Here is an 18,967-nt window from a genome sequence, read left to right as displayed (position 1 = left end):
AAACTAGGATGTGGTATAGCTCTGTAGGCAAAGAGCAACTGCTGCAACACTAGATCCCAATCATTGTAGTGCTCATTTACGAATTTACGTATAATGGCCCCCAAAGTTCCATTAAACTTCTCCACCAGGCCATTTGTTTGATGGTGGTAAGGAGTGGCAACCAAGTGATTTACCCCATGAGATTCCCAAAGATTTTCCATAGTTCCTGCCAGGAAATTAGTTCCTGCATCTGTGAGGAAGTCGGAGGGCCAACCTACCCTGGCAAAAACGTCTGCTAGTGCCTGGCACACACTTTTAGCCCTGGTGTTGCTTAGAGCTACTGCTTCCGGCCATCAGGTGGCAAAATCCATGAAAGTCAGTAAGTACTGCTTTCCTCTGGGTGTCTTTTTCAGAAAAGGACTCAAAATATCCACAGCTACTTGCTGAAATGGAACTTCAATGATGGGGAGTGGCTGGAGATGGGCTTTGACCTGGTCTTGGGGTTTTCCCACTCTTTGGCATACTTCACAAGAGCGGACATAGGTAGAAACATCCTTGCCCATTCCCTCCCAGTGGATGACCCCCCAAACAGTCTTTGGTCCTATTCACCCCAGCATGGCCACTAGGATGATCGTGGGCTAAGCTCAAGAGCTTGACCCGGTACTTAGTTGGAACTACCAACTGTCTCTGAGGATGCCAGTCTTCCTGGTGTCCACCAGAAAGAGTTTCCTTGTATAAAAGTCCTCTTTCTGCAACAAACCTGGATCGATTAGAAGAGCTGAGAGGCGGTGGGTTGCTCCATGCCGCCGTCCAAGCTCTCTGGAGGCTTTAATCTGCTTCCTGTTCGGTCTGGAACAGTTCCCTTGATGCTGGAGACATCAGTTCCTCACTGGATTGTGAACCTGGGCTTGGTCGCTCTGGAAGCTATTTTGGGGATGGGGCTGTTTCCGTTGACTGTGAACCACTCTCCGCGGGGGCACTATGTTGGGTTTCAGGCTCCGGCTGAGCCTCTTGTGTAGGGTTATGGGGCTGCTGCTGGTTCAGGTTCTGTGGGGCCCTCTGATGTTGGGGTTGCAAGTACTGGATTCAGTGCTGGCAATGGGTCTGGTGCTGGTTGTTCCGCCGGTTCCAGTTCTGGGACTGGCTCTGTCTGGGTCTCTGGGACTGGATCCACTACTGCTGTTACAGACATTGGCCTGGGGTCCGGGTGCATCACCTCTGACCAGGTCCTGGTAGAAGTTTCCAGAACAGCGCTAGGCGTGACGGTTGGTTTAGTCTGGCTGCGGGTGAACATTCCCATCCTCTTGGCTGACTTCACGTGATTGGCCAAGTCTTCCCCCAACAGCATGGGGATGAGATAATCATCATAGACTGCAAAAGTCCATGTTCCTGACCAGCCCTTGTACTGGACAGGCAACTTGGCTGTAGGCAAATTGAAATAGTTGGACTTGAAGGGTTGAATCGTCATTTGGATCTCTGGGGTGATTAAATTGGGGTCCACTAAGGAAGCATGGATAGCCGACACTTGTGCTCCGGTGTCCCTCCATGCGGTGACCTTCTTCCCGCCCACACTCACGGTTTCCCTCCGCTCCAAGGGTATCTGGGTGGTATCTGGGCCTGAGGACCTCTGGTGCGATTCCGGTGCAATGAACTGTAATCTGTTGGGGTTCTTGGGGCAGTTGGCCTTTACGTGCCCCGGCTCATTACATGTAAAACATCGTCCAGCTGACGGGTCACTGGGGCAAAGTGGGTTGCTAGGGAACGGTGTGGCGGGACGATAAGGTGGCAGGAGGGGTAGGTGGGGCCTTTGGCGGCCCCCGGTAGTAGGGTGTGGTCTGAGGTTGTCCCTTCTGGTATCCGCTCCAACTGCGACCAGTTTTTTTTCTTTTCTTGCACCTCCTTCCATTTGGCTCCAATCTCCCCCGCCTCGATTACAGTTTTGGGCTTCCCATCTAGGATGTATCTTTCTATTTCCTCAGGAACACCCTCTAAGAACTGCTCCATTTGCATTAGGAAGGGCAAACCTTCTGGAGATTTAACACTTGCTCTTGATATCCAGGCATCCCAAAGTTTCACAATGTGGTAGGCATGTTGGGTAAATGACACGTCTGGTTTCCACCTTAGGGCTCTGAACCACCAACAGGAATGCTCGGAGGTTAGCCCCATTCTGACTCTCGCCTTGGTTTTAAACAGTTCATACTGGTTCATGCGTTCCTTAGGCATTTCAGCTGCCACCTCAGCTAAGGGTCCACTGAGCTGCAGCCTCAGCTCTACCATGTATTGGTCTGTAGAGATGCTGTACCCAAGGCAGGCCCTTTCAAAGTTTTCTAAGAAGGCCTCGGTATCATCACCTGCCTTGTAGGTGGGGAACTTTCTGGGGTGGGAAGTGGTACCTGGAGAAGGATTGCTAGGATTTATTGGTTTATTCTGCTGAGCCTTTGCCTTCTCCATCTCCAGTGCATGCTTCCTCTCTTTTTCCTTCTCCTCCTCCACATGCTTCCTCTCTTTTTTCTTCTCCTCCAGTTCTTTGGCCCTTGCCTCCATTCCCATCCGCATGAGTTCTATCTGTCTTTCATGTTCCTTTTGTTTTTTCTCAGCCTCAAATCTGGCTAATTCCAGCTTTTGTTGAACCATGGAGTCTGTCATCCTAACCTCTCTGTTCTTAACTAACTTTACACCTGAGAGTTAGACAGAAAACCAAAACAAACAAACAAAAACTTGGCTTGTAAAATTTTGCAGTGCTGAATATGATACCTATATTCTCTGATAGTGATTGTCAACCTACAGAGAAATCCTTAAAAAAAAAACCAACCTAACACCTTTGTCTCCAGGCAAATATACAGAAAACCCCTCTAGTTGCACTTAGGAGAAAAAAACAACTTCAGGTCTGTGAAGACTTGTGAATTTCCCCGCAGGAGGTTAACTATCCTGCCTTTAGGTAGAGAAAACTCCAGCTCACAAAAGACAATTCCCTTTTGTCTCTGCTCTGGCCCCAAAGCAGAGAGATTTCAGAGTAGCAGCCGTGTTAGTCTGTATTCGCAAAAAAGAAAAGGAGTACTTGTGGCACCGTAGAGACTAACAAATTTATTTGAGCATAAGCTTTCGTGAGCTACAGCTCACTTCATCATGCATTCGGTGGAAAATACAGTGGGAAGATTTATATACACACAGAGAGAACATGAAACAATGGGTTTTATCATACACACTGTAAGGAGAGTGATCACTTAAGATGAGATATTACCAGCAGGATGGAGGGGGGGAAGGAGGAAAACCTTTTGTAGTGATAATCAAGGTGGGCCATTTCCAGCAATTAACAAGAACGTCTGAGGAACAGTGGGGGGTGGGGTGGGGGGAGAAATAACATGGGGAAATAGTTTTACTTTATGTAATGACTCATCCATTCCCAATCTCTATTCAAGCCTCCGTTAATTGTATCCAGTTTGCAAATTATTTCCAATTCAGCAGTCTCTCATTGGAGTCTGTTTTTGAAGTTTTTTTGTTGAAAGATAGCCACTCTCAGGTCTCAGAGTAGCAGCCGTGTTAGTCTGTATTCGCAAAAAGAAAAGGAGTACTTGTGGCACCTTAGAGACTAACAAATTTATTAGAGCATAAGCTTTCGTGAGCTACAGCTCACTTCATCGGATGCACTCTCAGGTCTGTAACCATGTGACCGGAGAGATTGAAGTGTTCTCCAACTGGTTTTCGAATGTTATAATTCTTGACGTCTGATTTGTGTCTATTTATTCTTTTACGTAGAGACTGTCCAGTTTGACCAATGTACATGGCAGAGGGGCATTGCTGGCACATGATGGCATATATCACATTGGTAGATGTGCAGGTGAACGAGCCTCTGATAGTGTGGCTGATGTGATTAGGCCCTATGATGATGTCCCCTGAATAGATATGTGGACAGAGTTGGCAACGGGCTTTGTTGCAAGGATAGGTTCCTGGATTAGTGGTTCTGTTGTGTGGTGTGTGGTTGCTGGTGAGTATCTGCTTCAGGTTGGGGGGCTGTCTGTAAGCAAGGACTGGCCTGTCTCCCAAGATCTGTGAGAGTGATGGGTTGTCCTTCAGGATAGTTTGTAGAAAGCAGAGAGAGAGACTCCAACTACTTCCAGTTGGAAACCTGCTTTCCAGCAGCCCAAAGGAAAAAAAATTCCCTTTTAAAATCTGTGTTTCTGGTTCAAAAATCTCAAATTGATCTCAAAATGATTTCAAGTTCATCCCATCGCTCTGCCACCATTTCAAGATTCTTTCCCCACTCTGAACTCTAGGGTACAGATGTGGGGACCTGCATGAAAACCTCCTAAGCTTACTTTTACCAGCTTAGGTTAAAACTTCCCCAAGGTACAAACTATTTTACCTTTTGCCCTTGGACTTCCACTGCCACCACCAAACGTCCGGGTTTATTTTTTGAGAAAGAGTTGTTTGGAAACGTCTTTCCCCCCCAAAATCCTCACCAAAACCTTGCACCCCCCTGCCTGGGGAAGGCTTGATAAAAATCCTCACCAATATGCATAGGTGACCACAGACCCAAACCCTTGGATCTTAAGAACAATGAAAAAAGCATTCAATTTCTCACCAGAAGAATTTTAATAGAAGAAAAGGTAAAAAGAATCACCTCAGTGAAATCAGGATGGTAAATACCTTACAGGGTAATTAGATTCAAAACATAGAGAATCCCTCTAGGCAAAACCTTAAGTTAAAAAAAAACACACAAAGACAGGAATATCCATTCTATTCAGCACAGCTTAATTTTCTCAGCCATTTAAAGAAATTATAATCTAACGCATATCTAGCTAGATTACTTACTAAATTCTAAGACTCCATTCCTGTTCTGTCCCCAGGAAAAGCATCACCCAGACAGACCCTTTGTTTCTCCCTCCCTCCAGCTTTGAAAGTATCTTGTCTCCTCATTGGTCATTGTAGTTAGGTGCCAGCGAGGTTATCCTAGCTTCTTAACCCTTTACAGGTGAAAGGGTTTTTCCTCAGGCCAGGAGGGATTTTAAAGGTGTTTACCCTTCCCTTTATTTTTATGACACATGTCCTTCCCAAAGGTCATTATAATAATGGATACGTCTCTGCTGGGGTGGGAGCACATCTAGACACTCACACAATCCAAGGTAAGTGGATATTATTTTCTTGAACTGCAGGGGGGCATTGCCCAATCTCTTGGTCTGTGCTGTATCCAACTGGTGTGTCTAGCTCAGCAAGATGGGAGTGGAGGAAAGCTTCTCTGGTAGGGGTTTTGTTCTCAGTGGTATCTCAGCACATCTAGTGACAGTCTTGAGGGAGTTTCTGTGACCTAACCTGTCATAGAGGCAAATGTGGTATAAAACTCAAACTCAAGTCACGTAGGGCCTGAGTCCATAGGGAATGGGAGTTAGCCCTGAGCCCATGGAGGGGTAAAGTTCGGTCCCTTATGCCCTATGTATCCATGAGGACAGGTAGAGGGTAGTAGCCCTAAGTATTCACGAGGAAGGGTAGGGGTAGTAGCCTTAAACTGTGCAGGTAACTGTGGCATTATGCCCCATATTCATCATAGTAATATTATGATATGATTATGGCATAACTATGATGTATTTATGCAAGATAGGTCAATGTAGAGATCATTGAAAAGGTTATGAGTCACTGAATATGATTCTCCTATTTGTATGCATGTATCATTTTGGTATCTGCAGTTAGGAATATTGTCTATGCATCTATTACAAATGTGTTTACACCTGGGGAATGCCCTCTAGGCAGAATGCAATCAGTCTAGATGGCTGGCTGGGAATGGCCATTAGGCAGAACAATAGGTCTTAGAAGATGCTAGTCTCCCACCAAGGAGCCTTCCTAAGGATGCTACAAACAACCTCTGAGTCATGCCTGCTGTGTCCGTACAGGGGCATGCGACCAAGTCACCTGGTATTGGACTCCATCTTGGAATACAAGTGTTTTTTCACTGACAGGGCATGGGACCCAAGAGGGGAGAAAAAGGGTTCCCACTATATGCAAAAGCTATTTAAGGCTGGGGAGTGACATCATTGTGGTTCTTCACTGACTCCCTGTCCAAAGGAGACTCTTGGAAACACCTGAGAAACAAGGACTGAACTGGGGAGAAGGGCTGGACCCAGGCGATAGGGATTTCTAGCCTATGAAAGGAATACTTGGGGTTTAAACTGCAAGCAAGTGCAGCTTTCCCTTAAGAGCCTGCAGCCATCTTAAACATCATCTAGGGTGAGAATTTGCTACTCATATCCAATTTCTTTAGTATATTAAGCTTAGATTGCATTTTTGTTTCATTTACTATGTAATCTGGTTTGATCTGTTTGCTATCCCTTATAATCACTTAAAATCTGTCATTTGTACTTAATAAATTTATTTTTGCTTTGTCTAAAGCCAGCATGTGCGGGAGTCATTGCTTGGGTCAGAGAGCTGTGTATATTCCTCTCCACACTGAGGGAAGGGGGCGAATTTCATGAGCTTATGCTGTACAGTTCCCTGTGCAGCGCAAGATGGTATAATTTTGGGTTTACACTCCAGAGCAGGATGCATGCCTTAAGAACTGGGAGGTGCCTTAGCTTAGCCTTCCCATGCAGAGCTGATCTCAGCATCTGTGTGTAGCTGCAGCTGGATGTGTCCCTACCTGTATTTGTATTGGAGGGGGCTTGAGGGCCTATCATAACAGTACAGTTTAAAGAGAGCCCAGGCTGGTGTGTCAGGCGGGCTCAGTGATACCCAAGTTCCAGGTGGCACCCCGGGGGGAACCCATCACAGTAACAACCCCTAAGTTTTGGGGAACTTAAAACAGAATATTTTAGTGCTTGGGGTGTGCTATAGACCTCCAGGATCTAATTTGGATATGGATAGAGCCCTTTTTAATGTCTTTAATAAAGTAAATACTAATGGAAACTGCGTGATCATGGGAGACTTTAACTTCCCAGATATAGACAGGAGGACCAGTGCTAGTAATAATAATAGGGCTCAGATTTTCCTAGATGCGATAGCTGATGGATTCCTTCATCAAGTAATTGCTGAACCAACTAGAGGGGATGCCATTTTAGATTTAATTTTGGTGAGTAGCGAGGACCTCATAGAAGAAATGGTTGTAGGGGACAATCTTGGTTCAAGTGATCATGAGCTAATTCAGTTCAAACTAAATGGAAGGATTAACAAAAATAAATCTGCAACTAGGGTTTTTGATTTCAAAAGGGCTGACTTTCAAAAATTAAGGAAATTAGTTAGGGAAGTGGATTGGACTGAAGAACTTATGGATCTAAAGGTAGAGGAGGCCTGGGATTACTTTAAATCAAGCTGCAGAAGCTATCGGAAGCCTGTATCCCAAGAAAGGGGAAAAAATTCATAGGCAGGAGTTGTAGACCAAGCTGGATGAGCAAGCATCTTAGAGAGGTGATTAAGAAGAAGCAGAAAGCATACAGGGAGTGGAAGATGGGAGGGATCAGCAAGGAAAGCTACCTAATTGAGGTCAGAACATGTAGGGATCAAGTGAGACAGGCTAAAAGTCGAGTAGAGTTGGACCTTGCAAAGGGAATTAAAACCAATAGTAAAAGGTTCTATAGCCATATAAATAAGAAGAAAACTAAGAAGAAGAAGTGGGCCGCTAAACACTGAGGATGGAGTGGAGGTTAAAGATAATCTAGGCATGGCCCAATATCTAAACAAATACTTTGCCTCAGCCTTTAATAAGGCTAAAGAGGATCTTAGGGATAATGGTAGCATGACAAATGGGAATGAGGAGAGGTAGATATTACCATATCTGAAGTAGAAGCGAAACTGAAACAGCTTAATGGGACTAAATCGGGGGGCCCAGATAATCTTCATCAAGAATATTAAAGGAATTGGCACATGAAATTGCAAGCCCATTAGCAAGAATTTTTAATGAATCTGTAAACTCAGGAGTAGTACCGAATGATTGGAGAATTGCTAATATAGTTCCTATTTTTAAGAAAGGAAAAAAAAATGATCCGGGTAACTACAGGCCAGTTAGTTTGACATCTGTAGTATGCAAGGTCCTGGAAAAAATTTGAAGGAGAAATTAGTTAAGGACATTGAAGTCAATGGTAAATGGGACAAAATACAACATGCTTTTACAAAAGGTAGATCGTGCCAAACCAACCTAATCTCCTTTTTTGAAAAAGTAACAGATTTTTTAGATAAAGGAAATGCAGTGGATCTAATTTACCTAGATTTCAGTAAGGCGTTTGATATCGTGCCACAAGGGGAATTATTAGTTAAATTGGAGAAGATGGGGATCAATATGAACATCAAAAGGTGGATAAGGAATTGGTTAAAGGGGAGACTGCAACGGGTCCTACTGAAAGGCGAACTGTCAGGCTGGAGGGAGGTTACCAGTGGAGTTCCTCAGGGATCGGTTTTGGGACCAATCTTTTTATTACTGACCTTGGCACAAAAAGTGGGAGTGTGCTAATAAAGTTTGCAGATGATACAAAGCTGGGAGGTATTGCCAATTCGTAGAAGGATCGGGATATTATACAGGAGGATCTGGATGACCTTGTAAACTGGGGTAATAGTAATAGGATGAAATTTAATAGTGAGAAGTGTAAGGTTATGCATTTAGGGATTAATAACAAGAATTTTAGTTATAAGTTGGGGATGCATCAATTAGATGTAACAGAAGAGGAGAAGGACCTTGGAGTATTGGTTGATCATAGGATGACTATGAGCTGCCAATGTGATATGGCTGTGAAAAAAGCTAATGCGGTTTTGGGATGCATCAGGAGAGGCATTTCCAGTAGGGATAAGGAGGTTTTAGTACCATTATACAAGGCACTGGTGAGACCTCACCTAGAATACTGTGTGCAGTTCTGGTCTCCCATGTTCAAAAAGGATGAATTCAAACTGGAGCAGGAAAGGGCTACTAGGATGATCCGAGGAATGGAAAACTTGTCTTATGAAAGGAGACTTAAGGAGCTTGGCTTGTTTAGCCTAACTAAAAGAAGCTTGCGGGGAGATATGATTGCTCTCTATAAATATATCAGAGGGATAAATACAGGAGAGGGAGAGGAATTATTTCAGCTCAGCACCAATGTGGACACAAGAACAATGGGTATAAACTGGCCACCAGGAAGTTTAGACTTGAAATTAGACGAAGGTTTCTAACCATCAGAGGAGTGAAGTTTTGGAATAGCCTTCCAAGGGAAGCAGTGGGGCAAAAGATCTATCTGGCTTTAAGATTCTACTCGATAAGTTTATGGAGGAGATGGTATGATGGGATAATGGGATTTTGGTAAGTAATTGATCTTTAAATATTCAGGGTAAATAGGACTAATCCCCTGAGATGGGATATTAGATGGATGGGATCTGAGTTACCCAGGAAAGAATTTTCTGTAGTATCTGGCTGATGAATCTTGCCCATATGCTCAGGGTTCAGCTGATTGCCATATTTGGGGTCGGGAAGGAATTTTCCTCCAGGGCAGATTGGAGAGGCCCTGGAGGTTTTTCGCCTTCCTCTGTAGCATGGGGCATGGTTGACTTGAGGGAGGCTTCTCTGTTCCTTGAAGTCTTTAAACCATGATTTAAGGACTTCAATAGCTCAGACATAGGTGAGGCTTTTCATAGGAGAGGGTGGGTGAGATTCTGTGGCCTGCGCTGTGCAGGAGGTCAGACTAGATGATCAGAATGGTCCCTTCTGACCTTAGTATCTATGAATCTATAGAATGTGCAAGGGGGAATTTTGACCATAATGACACCTACCAACCACAGGAACATGAGTCAACATCCGCAGATAACTAACCACAAGAGTTCGGACAGAGAAAGTTCATCTGTCTTATTGGGAGTGGTGAGCATCACATGTGACTTGCATTCTGTTTTGGTGATTGTTAATAAATAGAGGTTAAGTAGGATATTACTGTGTAAGGCTCTTTCACTGGTAAAAGACCCCACAAACCCATAGAGTGTAAGGTTACGCCAGAGCCTTTTTAAAGACACCATAATAGAGGCTCAACTTAAATGTATACCCCAAATTAAAAAACATAGTAAGAGAACCAGAAAAGTGCCACCGTGGCTAAACAGCAAAATAAAAGAAGTAGTGAGAGGCAAAAAGGCATCCTTTAAAAAGTGGAAAATAAATCCTAATGAGGAAAATAGAAAGGAGCATAAACTCTGGCAAATGAAGTGTAAAAATATAATTAGAAAGGCCAAAAAAGAATTTGAACAGCTAGCCAAAGACTCAAAAAGTAATAGCAAAAGTTTTTTTAAGTACATCAGAAGCAGGAAGCCTGCTAAACAACCTGTGGGGCCACTGGACGATTGAGATGCTAAAGGAGCACTCAAGGACGATAAGGCCATGGCAGAGAAACTAAACGAATTCTTTGCATCGGTCTTCATGGCTGAGGATGTGAGGGAGATTCCCAAACCTGAGCCATTCTTTTTAGTTGACAAATCTGAGGAACTGTCCCAGATTGAGGTGTCTTTAGAAAAGCTTTTGGAACAAGTTGATAAATTAAACAGTAATAAGTCACCAGGACAAGATGGTATTCGCCCAAGAGTTCTGAAGGAACTCAAATTTGAAATTGCAGAACCACTAACTAGTCTGTAACCTATCATTTAAATCAGCTTCTGTACCAAATGACTGGCAAATAGCTAATGTGACACCAATTTTTAAAAAGGGCTCCAGAGTGACCCCGGCAATTACAAGCTGATAAGCCTCACTTCAGTACCGGGCAAACTGGTTGAAACTATAGAAAAAAACAGAATTGTCAGATAGATAGATGAACATAATTTGTTGGGGAAGAGTTAACATGGTTTTTGTAAAGGGAAATCATGCCTCACGAATCTACTAGAATTCTTTGAGGGGGTCAACAAGCATGTGGACAAGGGGGATCCAGTGGATATAGTGTACTAAGATTTTCAGAAAGCCTTTGACAAGGTCCCTCACCAAAGGTTCTTAAGCAAAGTAAGCTGCCACGGGATAAGAGGGAAGGTCCTCTCATGGATTGGTAACTGGTTAAAAGATAAGAAACAAACAGTAGGAATAAATGGTGAGTTTTCAGAATGGAGAGAGGTAAATAGTGGTGTCCCCCAAGGGTGTGTACTGGCACCAATCCTATTCAACACATTCTTAAATGATCTGGAAAAAGGGGTAAACAGTGAAATCTTTCAATTTACTATGAAAGCCTGTTACCGGTCTTTCTGCACACATACCTTTGTCGAAGTTTCCCCTCCATGTAGAAGTTTGGCACAGTAGTTGTTTCAGTCAGGATTACAGATCATAAAAAAACTCCTTCTGGAGAGGAAGACAGTACCAAATTTCGCACAATTCTATGCAGAAATGTATAAAGAAACTTCCCTTCTGTGCAAAACAGGATCTTATCATTCAAATCCTTAGGAATGCTTAAATCTAGGTGTCACCAGTAATCACCACGAACAACAGCAGCAACAATTGCTCAATTAATTACAATATTTTATGATAATAAATAGCAAATTTACTTGTTTTACAATTTCATAGTCAAAGTGAACAAATGCAATGGATTACATCAACTGAATACCTATCATTGCATTAATGGTAAACCAGGCATCTTATTAATTACACTTGCACTTAAGTCTGATCACAGAAAGATTAAAAAATGTGACCCTCAACTATCTACACCAGGTTTCTGTGCATGATGGCACGTGAGTTGAAAGAAAACAAGATATATTTTAGTGGCTGCATCTCAAAGTAACAACCTGTCTCTTTTCAAATACCATTCACTGACTATGCAGACAACAATGAAATGTCCTACCCCAGAACAATCCTTCATCTGCCTTCTCTGTAGCTCTGTTCCAAGTAACTTGAATACAGCATTAATATATAAAATGTTTCAAATGTTGCATCGTTCAACAGAAGTCATCAAAATTATTTGCATAAAGAGTAGAGTTTATTAAAGCAAAAGTGTCATTACAGGTACAAAGTTGCTGAGATAATGTACATTCTGAGAACCATTTGGGGATAACATACAACACTGGGAACCAGTTTGTATGTTTCCACAAACTTGGACAAACTGAGGGCTGGCATTTCTACGATAGAATTTGGGAATTAAATAAGAAAGGAGGTAGAGATATTCTAGCCACAGACAGTTCAAATTCCATTAAAGAGTACCAAGCCACATTGCTGTTTACAGTTACAGTGTGCATGGTAACACCCATTGTTTCATGTTCTCTGTGTATATACAATCTCCCCATTGTATTTCCACCGCATGCATCCGATGAGTGAGCTGTAGCTCACGAAAGCTTACGCTCAAGTAATTTGTTAGTCTCTAAGGTGCCACAAGTCCTCCTTTTCTTATTGCTGTTTACGAGGTTCTCAGAAACACTAAAGACACTAGCTGACTCAACTAATTGTACATACAGAAAAGGGTAATATTCATTTAAGCTTTTGTGAGCATGTAGTAATGCTCACTATTTTCTATGTTTTAGAAGCCATCAGAAATCACTCAGAGTAGCAGTACGCATTAGGCTAGGCCTGGTATGTTTGCATAGAGTTAATAAACATGATTATTTGGGAGCCAACTGTGCCTAAGCAATGTATTATTACTTTTGTGATGTAATGAGCAAAAGACACAGCACTAATCATAAACCAATGCTTTACATCTGTACGACAATTAAACAAGTTTTCATAAATTTTGCCATTTGTCCTGTTCTTAATTCATCTAAAACCAAACCAAAATTCCACTAAACTTTTTAATTTGTAGCAATCATATAATGTCTGTTAAAACATTACAGATGGATTTGCAACAAATTGGTCAATTTTGGGGGGTCAATTTTTGCATGCATATTGTATGTTTACTAAAAAAGAAAATACAAAATAAAATTAGGGTAATATATTTGTCAGATCAGAAATAAAGGTTTACCTCTGGGAGTGGCATATCCTCATCTCTTCAAACTAGAATAAAGGCTGCAGGGATGACCCAATATATATTTTATCACTTACAGCCAGTCAAACCCCAGCTCCTTATTCAAACTCCATGTACAAAATGGATGTGAGTGGGATGTGACATGTGGCAGCATATTGCCCAAGAACAAAGCTTCGGGTCAACAAGTGGCATGTCACAGCTCCTTCAGATCAGTCCGAGAGTTGTGGGGAATGTGTCATTTGTGGTGACTCAAAAATATTTTCTCATGTACAACCAAGCAACCACACCAGCTCCATATTTTATTTATTTAATTAAGGAATTCATAATTTAAATGTTATCACATTACTGTTAATTGATGACATTTCTAAAATTTAATCTTACAGCAATCTATTTTTAAATAATTTTGGCCTTTGAATAAGAAACTGAGAACCAGGAATAGGAGCTGGTATCAGGAATAAGGAACCAACTGAAGCTTTCTAACAGGTTTCAGAGTAGCAGCCATGTTAGTCTGTATTCGCAAAAAGAAAAGGAGTACTTGTGGCACCTTAGAGACTAACAATTTATTAGAGCATAAGCTTTCGTGAGCTACAGCTCACTTCATCGGAATGCATCCGATGAAGTGAGCTGTAGCTCACGAAAGCTTATGCTCTAATAATTTGTTAGTCTCTAAGGTGCCACAAGTACTCCTTTTCTTGAAGCTTTCTAGTGATTGAAACCAATAACCTCCAGGGCTAAACATCTGAATCTTTACAGCTTATGCTAAAGAGCCAGGCTCTCGAGCTGAGAGTTGTCACAGACTCACATCCTCTGTGAACTGGGCACAGAGAAGGGACACAACACACTTGGACTGGTGGGTTACACAAGCGAAATCCATGACAATGCCTGAAATGTGGACCATGTATTTGATGATTCACACCGTAATTTATATATCATAGCTCATGGTAAAGCATGAGCCATGTAGTCCAACCAATGAGCTTGTGCCATAGAGGAGAATGGGAGCATTGAGGCACTGTGGTAGCCTTTCAGAATACAAGTATTTTGGTTTTCAGTTAAATTGTCAGTTTTTGGTCTAAGTATTTTGGAGTTTGATTTTTTTGCTGACAATATTCTGTAAAAAATTCAATGAAAATTATTTTTTGTTTGTTTTCATGAGGATTTTTATTGGACAAAAAAACCAAATACAAACCATTTTCTGACCAGCTCTACTTGAGACACACTTTCTCAGGGAGTTACACAACTGTTTACTAATCACCAGTAGAATATTGGTGATCAGTAATTCTGGATTCTAGCCCTGTCTCTGTAGAGAAGTGTGTTCTTTATAGTGCTTAGAGAGATTGCCTAAATCAGGTTTGGTTTTCCTTTCTGAAAGGAAGTGTGCTGCAGTTGGCAAGTTTGGGGTTCATCATGTGAAAGACTGGCATTCTAGGCGTATACTATCAGCTAACTTATTTAAACAATGTGGGGAAAGTATTCAGAGGTTCTTCACTGTCTGCTGGCGGGGTTCCTGGCCTCAGCAAAAACAAGGGTAGTGAACTGCATAGGAATTTAAACGGCACTTAGCATAAGAGAAGAGTGAGGAGGGATTTGATAGCGTCCTTCAACTACCTGAAGGGGGTTCCAAAGAGGATGGATCTAGACTGTTCTCAGTGGTAGCAGATGACAGAACAAGGAGCAATGGTCCCAAGTGGCAGTGGGGGAAGTTTAGGTTGGACATTAGGAAAAACTATTTCACTAGGAGGGTGGTGAAGCCCTGGAATGGGTTACCTAGGGGGTGGTGGAATCTCCATCCTTAGAGGTTTTTAAGGCCCAGCTTGACAAAGCCCTGGCTGGGATGATTTATTTGGGGTTGGTGCTGCTTTGAGCAGGGGGTTGGACTAGATGAACTCCTGAGGTCTCTTTCAACCCTAATCTTCTATGATTTTATGATAAAGGCAGTTTGAACTCCTGGCCTCGAGAGAGGGTGCTTTCCTTTACCAAAGAAGCTATAGCAAGGCTGTACTTTTAGACCTGTGAAGTGACTGGTGAGTCACCAGTCAGCACCACATACTCTTTGTCATCAAATTCCAATTTGACAGCTTCAGCCTGGCACAATCAAACCACCTGTTGGCACTTTAATATACTTTTCCAGAAAATATGCCATGCACGTAGTCAAAAGGGTCTTTGAGGAATCCGGGTTACAGAAAAATGAACTAGGAAAATCTGAACCAAAGTGGTGAAGGTGTAAATTGAGACATTCCCCACAAAAAAGCACCACATACCGATTTACAACAGCTTATTGTGAACTTCCCATTCATCAACCAATGACACCCCACAACATCCCAATACCCACAATGTCACCCTCTGACACGCCAATGTCACCCTCTGACACACCAGCACCGTCACTCCACGACTTCCCCAATCTCACCCCCCACCTCTACATCCCACTGTCACCCCGTCACCCCCACCGACAGTGTCACCGAACACCCACTGTCCCCCCAACCCCCCACATCCCACTGTAACCCCATGTCACCCCCACCGACAGTGTCACCGAACACCAACTGTCCCCCCAACCCCCCCCATCCCACTGTCACCCCATGTCACCCCCACCGACAGTGTCACCGAACACCCACTGTCCCCCCAACCCCCCACATCCCACTGTCACCCCATGTCACCCCCACCGACAGTGTCACCGAACACCCACTGTCCCCCCAACCCCCCACATCCCACTGTCACCCCATGTCACCTCCACCGACAGTGTCGCCCAACACCCACTGTCCCCCCAACCCCCCACATCCCACTGTCACCCCATGTCACCCCCACCCACAGTGTCCCCGAACACCCCCTGTCCCCCCAACCCCCCACATCCCACTGTCACCCCCTGTCACCCCCCCCGACAGTGTCGCCGAACACCCACTGTCCCCCCAACCCCCCACATCCCACTGTCACCCCATGTCACCCCCACCGACAGTGTCACCGAACACCCACTGTCCCCCCAACCCCCCATTCCACTGTCACCCCATGTCACCCCCACCGACAGTGTCACCAAACACCAACTGTCCCCCCAACACCCCACATCCCACTGTCACGCCATGTCACTCCCACCGACAGTGTCACCGAACACCCACTGTCCCCCCAATGACGCCCCACATCCCACTGTCACCCCATGTCACCCCCACCGACAGTGTCGCCGAACAGCCACTGTCCCCCCAACCCCCCACATCCCACTGTCACCCCATGTCACCCCCACCGACAGTGTCACCGAACACCCACTGTCCCCCAACCCCCCACATCCCACTATCACAGCTGTCACCCCCACCGACAGTGTCGCCGAACACCCACTGTCCCCCCAACCCCCCACATCCCACTGTCACCCCATGTCACCCCCACCGACAGTGTCGCCGAACACCCACTGTCCCCCAACCCCCCACATCCCACTGTCACCCCATGTCACCCCCACCGACAGTGTCGCCGAACACCCACTGTCCCCCCAACCCCCCACATCCCACTGTCACCCCATGTCCCCCCCACCGACAGTGTCGCCGAACACCCACTGTCCTCCCAACCCCCCACATCCCACTGTCACCCCATGTCACCCCCACCGACAGTGTCCCCAAACACCCACTGTCACCCCATGTCACCCCCACCGACAGTGTCGCCGACACCCACTGTCCTCCCAACCCCCCACATCCCACTGTCACCCCATGTCACCCCCACCGACAGTGTCCCCAAACACCCACTGTACCCCCAACCCCCCACATCCCACTGTCACCCCATGTCACCCCCACCGACAGTGTCGCCGAACACCCACTGTCCCCCCAACCCCCCACATCCCACTGTCACCCCATGTCACCCCCACCGACAGTGTCGCCAAATACCCACTGTCCCCCCAACCCGCCACATCCCACTGTCACCCCATGTCACCTCCACCGACAGTGTCGCCCAACACCCACTGTCCCCCCCCCCCCACATCCCACTGTCACCCCATGTCACCCCCACCGACAGTGTCACCGAACACCCACTGTCCCCACAACCCCCCATCCCACTGTCACCCCCTGTCACCCCCACCGACAGTGTCACCGACACCAACTGTCCCCCCAACCCCCCACATCCCACTGTCACCCCATGTCACCCCCACCGACAGTGTCACCGAACACCCACTGTCCCCCCAATGACGCCCCACATCCCACTGTCACCCCATGTCACACCCACCGACAGTGTCGCCGAACACCCACTGTCCCCCCCAACCCCCCACATCCCACTGTCACCCCATGTCACCCCCACCGACAGTGTGGCCGAACACCCACTGTCCACCCCCCCCCCACATCCCACTGTCACCCCATGTCACACCCACCGACAGTGTCGCCGAACACCCACTGTCCCCCCAACCCCCCACCTCCCACTGTCACCCCATGTCACCCCCACCGACAGTGTCGCCGAACACCCACTGTCCCCCCAACCCCCCACATCCCACTGTCACCCCATGTCACCCCCACCGACAGTGTCGCCGAACACCCACTGTCCCCCCAACCCCCCACATCCCCACTGTCACCCCATGTCACCCCCACCGACAGTGTCGCCGAACACCCACTGTCCCCCCAACCCCCCACATCCCACTGTCACCCCATGTCACCCCCACCGACAGTGTCGCCGAACCACTGTCCCCCCACCCCCCACATCCCACTGTCACCCCATGTCACCCCCACCGACAGTGTCGCCGAACACCCACTGTCCCCCCAACCCCCACATCCCACTGTCACCCATGTCACCCCCACCGACAGTGTCGCCAAATACCCACTGTCCCCCCAACCCGCCACATCCCACTGTCACCCCATGTCACCTCCACCGACAGTGTCGCCCAACACCCACTGTCCCCCCACCCCCCCCCATCCCACTGTCACCCCATGTCACCCCCACCGACAGTGTCACCGAACACCCACTGTCCCCACAACCCCCCACATCCCACTGTCACCCCATGTCACCCCCCACCGACAGTGTCCCCAAAAACCCACTGTCCCCCCAACCCCCAACATCCCACTGTAACCCCATGTCACCCCCACCGACAGTGTCGCCGAACACCCACTGTCCTCCCAACCCCCCACATCCCACTGTCACCCCATGTCACCCCCCCGACACAGTGTCCCCAACACCCACTGTACCCCAACCCCCCATCCCACTGTCACCTCATGTCACCCCCACCACCGACAGTGTCGCCGAACACCCACTGTCCCCCCAACCCCCCACATCCCACTGTCACCCCATGCCTCACCCACCCCACCGACAGTGTCGCCAAATACCCACTGTCCCCCCAACCCGCCACATCCCACTGTCACCCCATGTCACCTCCACCGACAGTGTCGCCCAACACCCACTGTCCCCCCAACCCCCCAACATCCCACTGTCCCACCCTCCACAGTCACCCCCCCACCGACAGTGTCACCGAACACCCACTGTCCCCCAACCCCCACATCCCACTGTCACCCCATGTCACCCCACCGACAGTGTCGCCCACACCACTGTCCCCCCAACCCCCCACATCCCACTGTCACCCATGTCACCCCCCCACCGACAGTGTCCTGAACAACACCCACTCTCCCCCACCCCCACATCCCCTGTCACCCATGTCACCCCCACCGACAGTGTCACCGCACCACACTGTCCCCCAACCCCCCACATCCCACTGTCACCCCGTTTCACCCCCAGCCAGTCCCCGAACACCCTGTCCCCCCCCAACCCCCACATCCCACGTCCCCTGTCAACCCCCCCCGCCCCCCACCGACAGTGTGGCCAACACCCACTGTCCTCCCACCCCCCACATCCCACTGTCCCCATGTCACCCCCACCGACCGTGTCCCGAACCCCTGTCCCCCACCCCCCACATCCCACTGTCACCCTTGTCCCCCACCGACAGTGTCGCCGAACAGCCACTGTCCCCCCAACCCCCCACATCCCACACTGTCACCCCATGTCACCCCCACCGACAGTTGTCCCGCCGAACACCCACTGTCCCCCCAACCCCCACATCCCACTGTCACCCCATGTCCCCCCCCCCCCGACAGTGTCGCCGAACACCCACTGTCCCCCCAACCCCCCACATCCCACTGTCCACCTCATGTCACCCCCCCCCCACCGTGGTCGCCGAACAGCCACTTGTCCCC

Source organism: Dermochelys coriacea, chromosome 13, assembly GCF_009764565.3.
Source record: "Dermochelys coriacea isolate rDerCor1 chromosome 13, rDerCor1.pri.v4, whole genome shotgun sequence".
NCBI classification, from domain to species: domain Eukaryota; kingdom Metazoa; phylum Chordata; order Testudines; family Dermochelyidae; genus Dermochelys; species Dermochelys coriacea.
Note: the sequence above shows the minus strand (reverse complement) of the source record.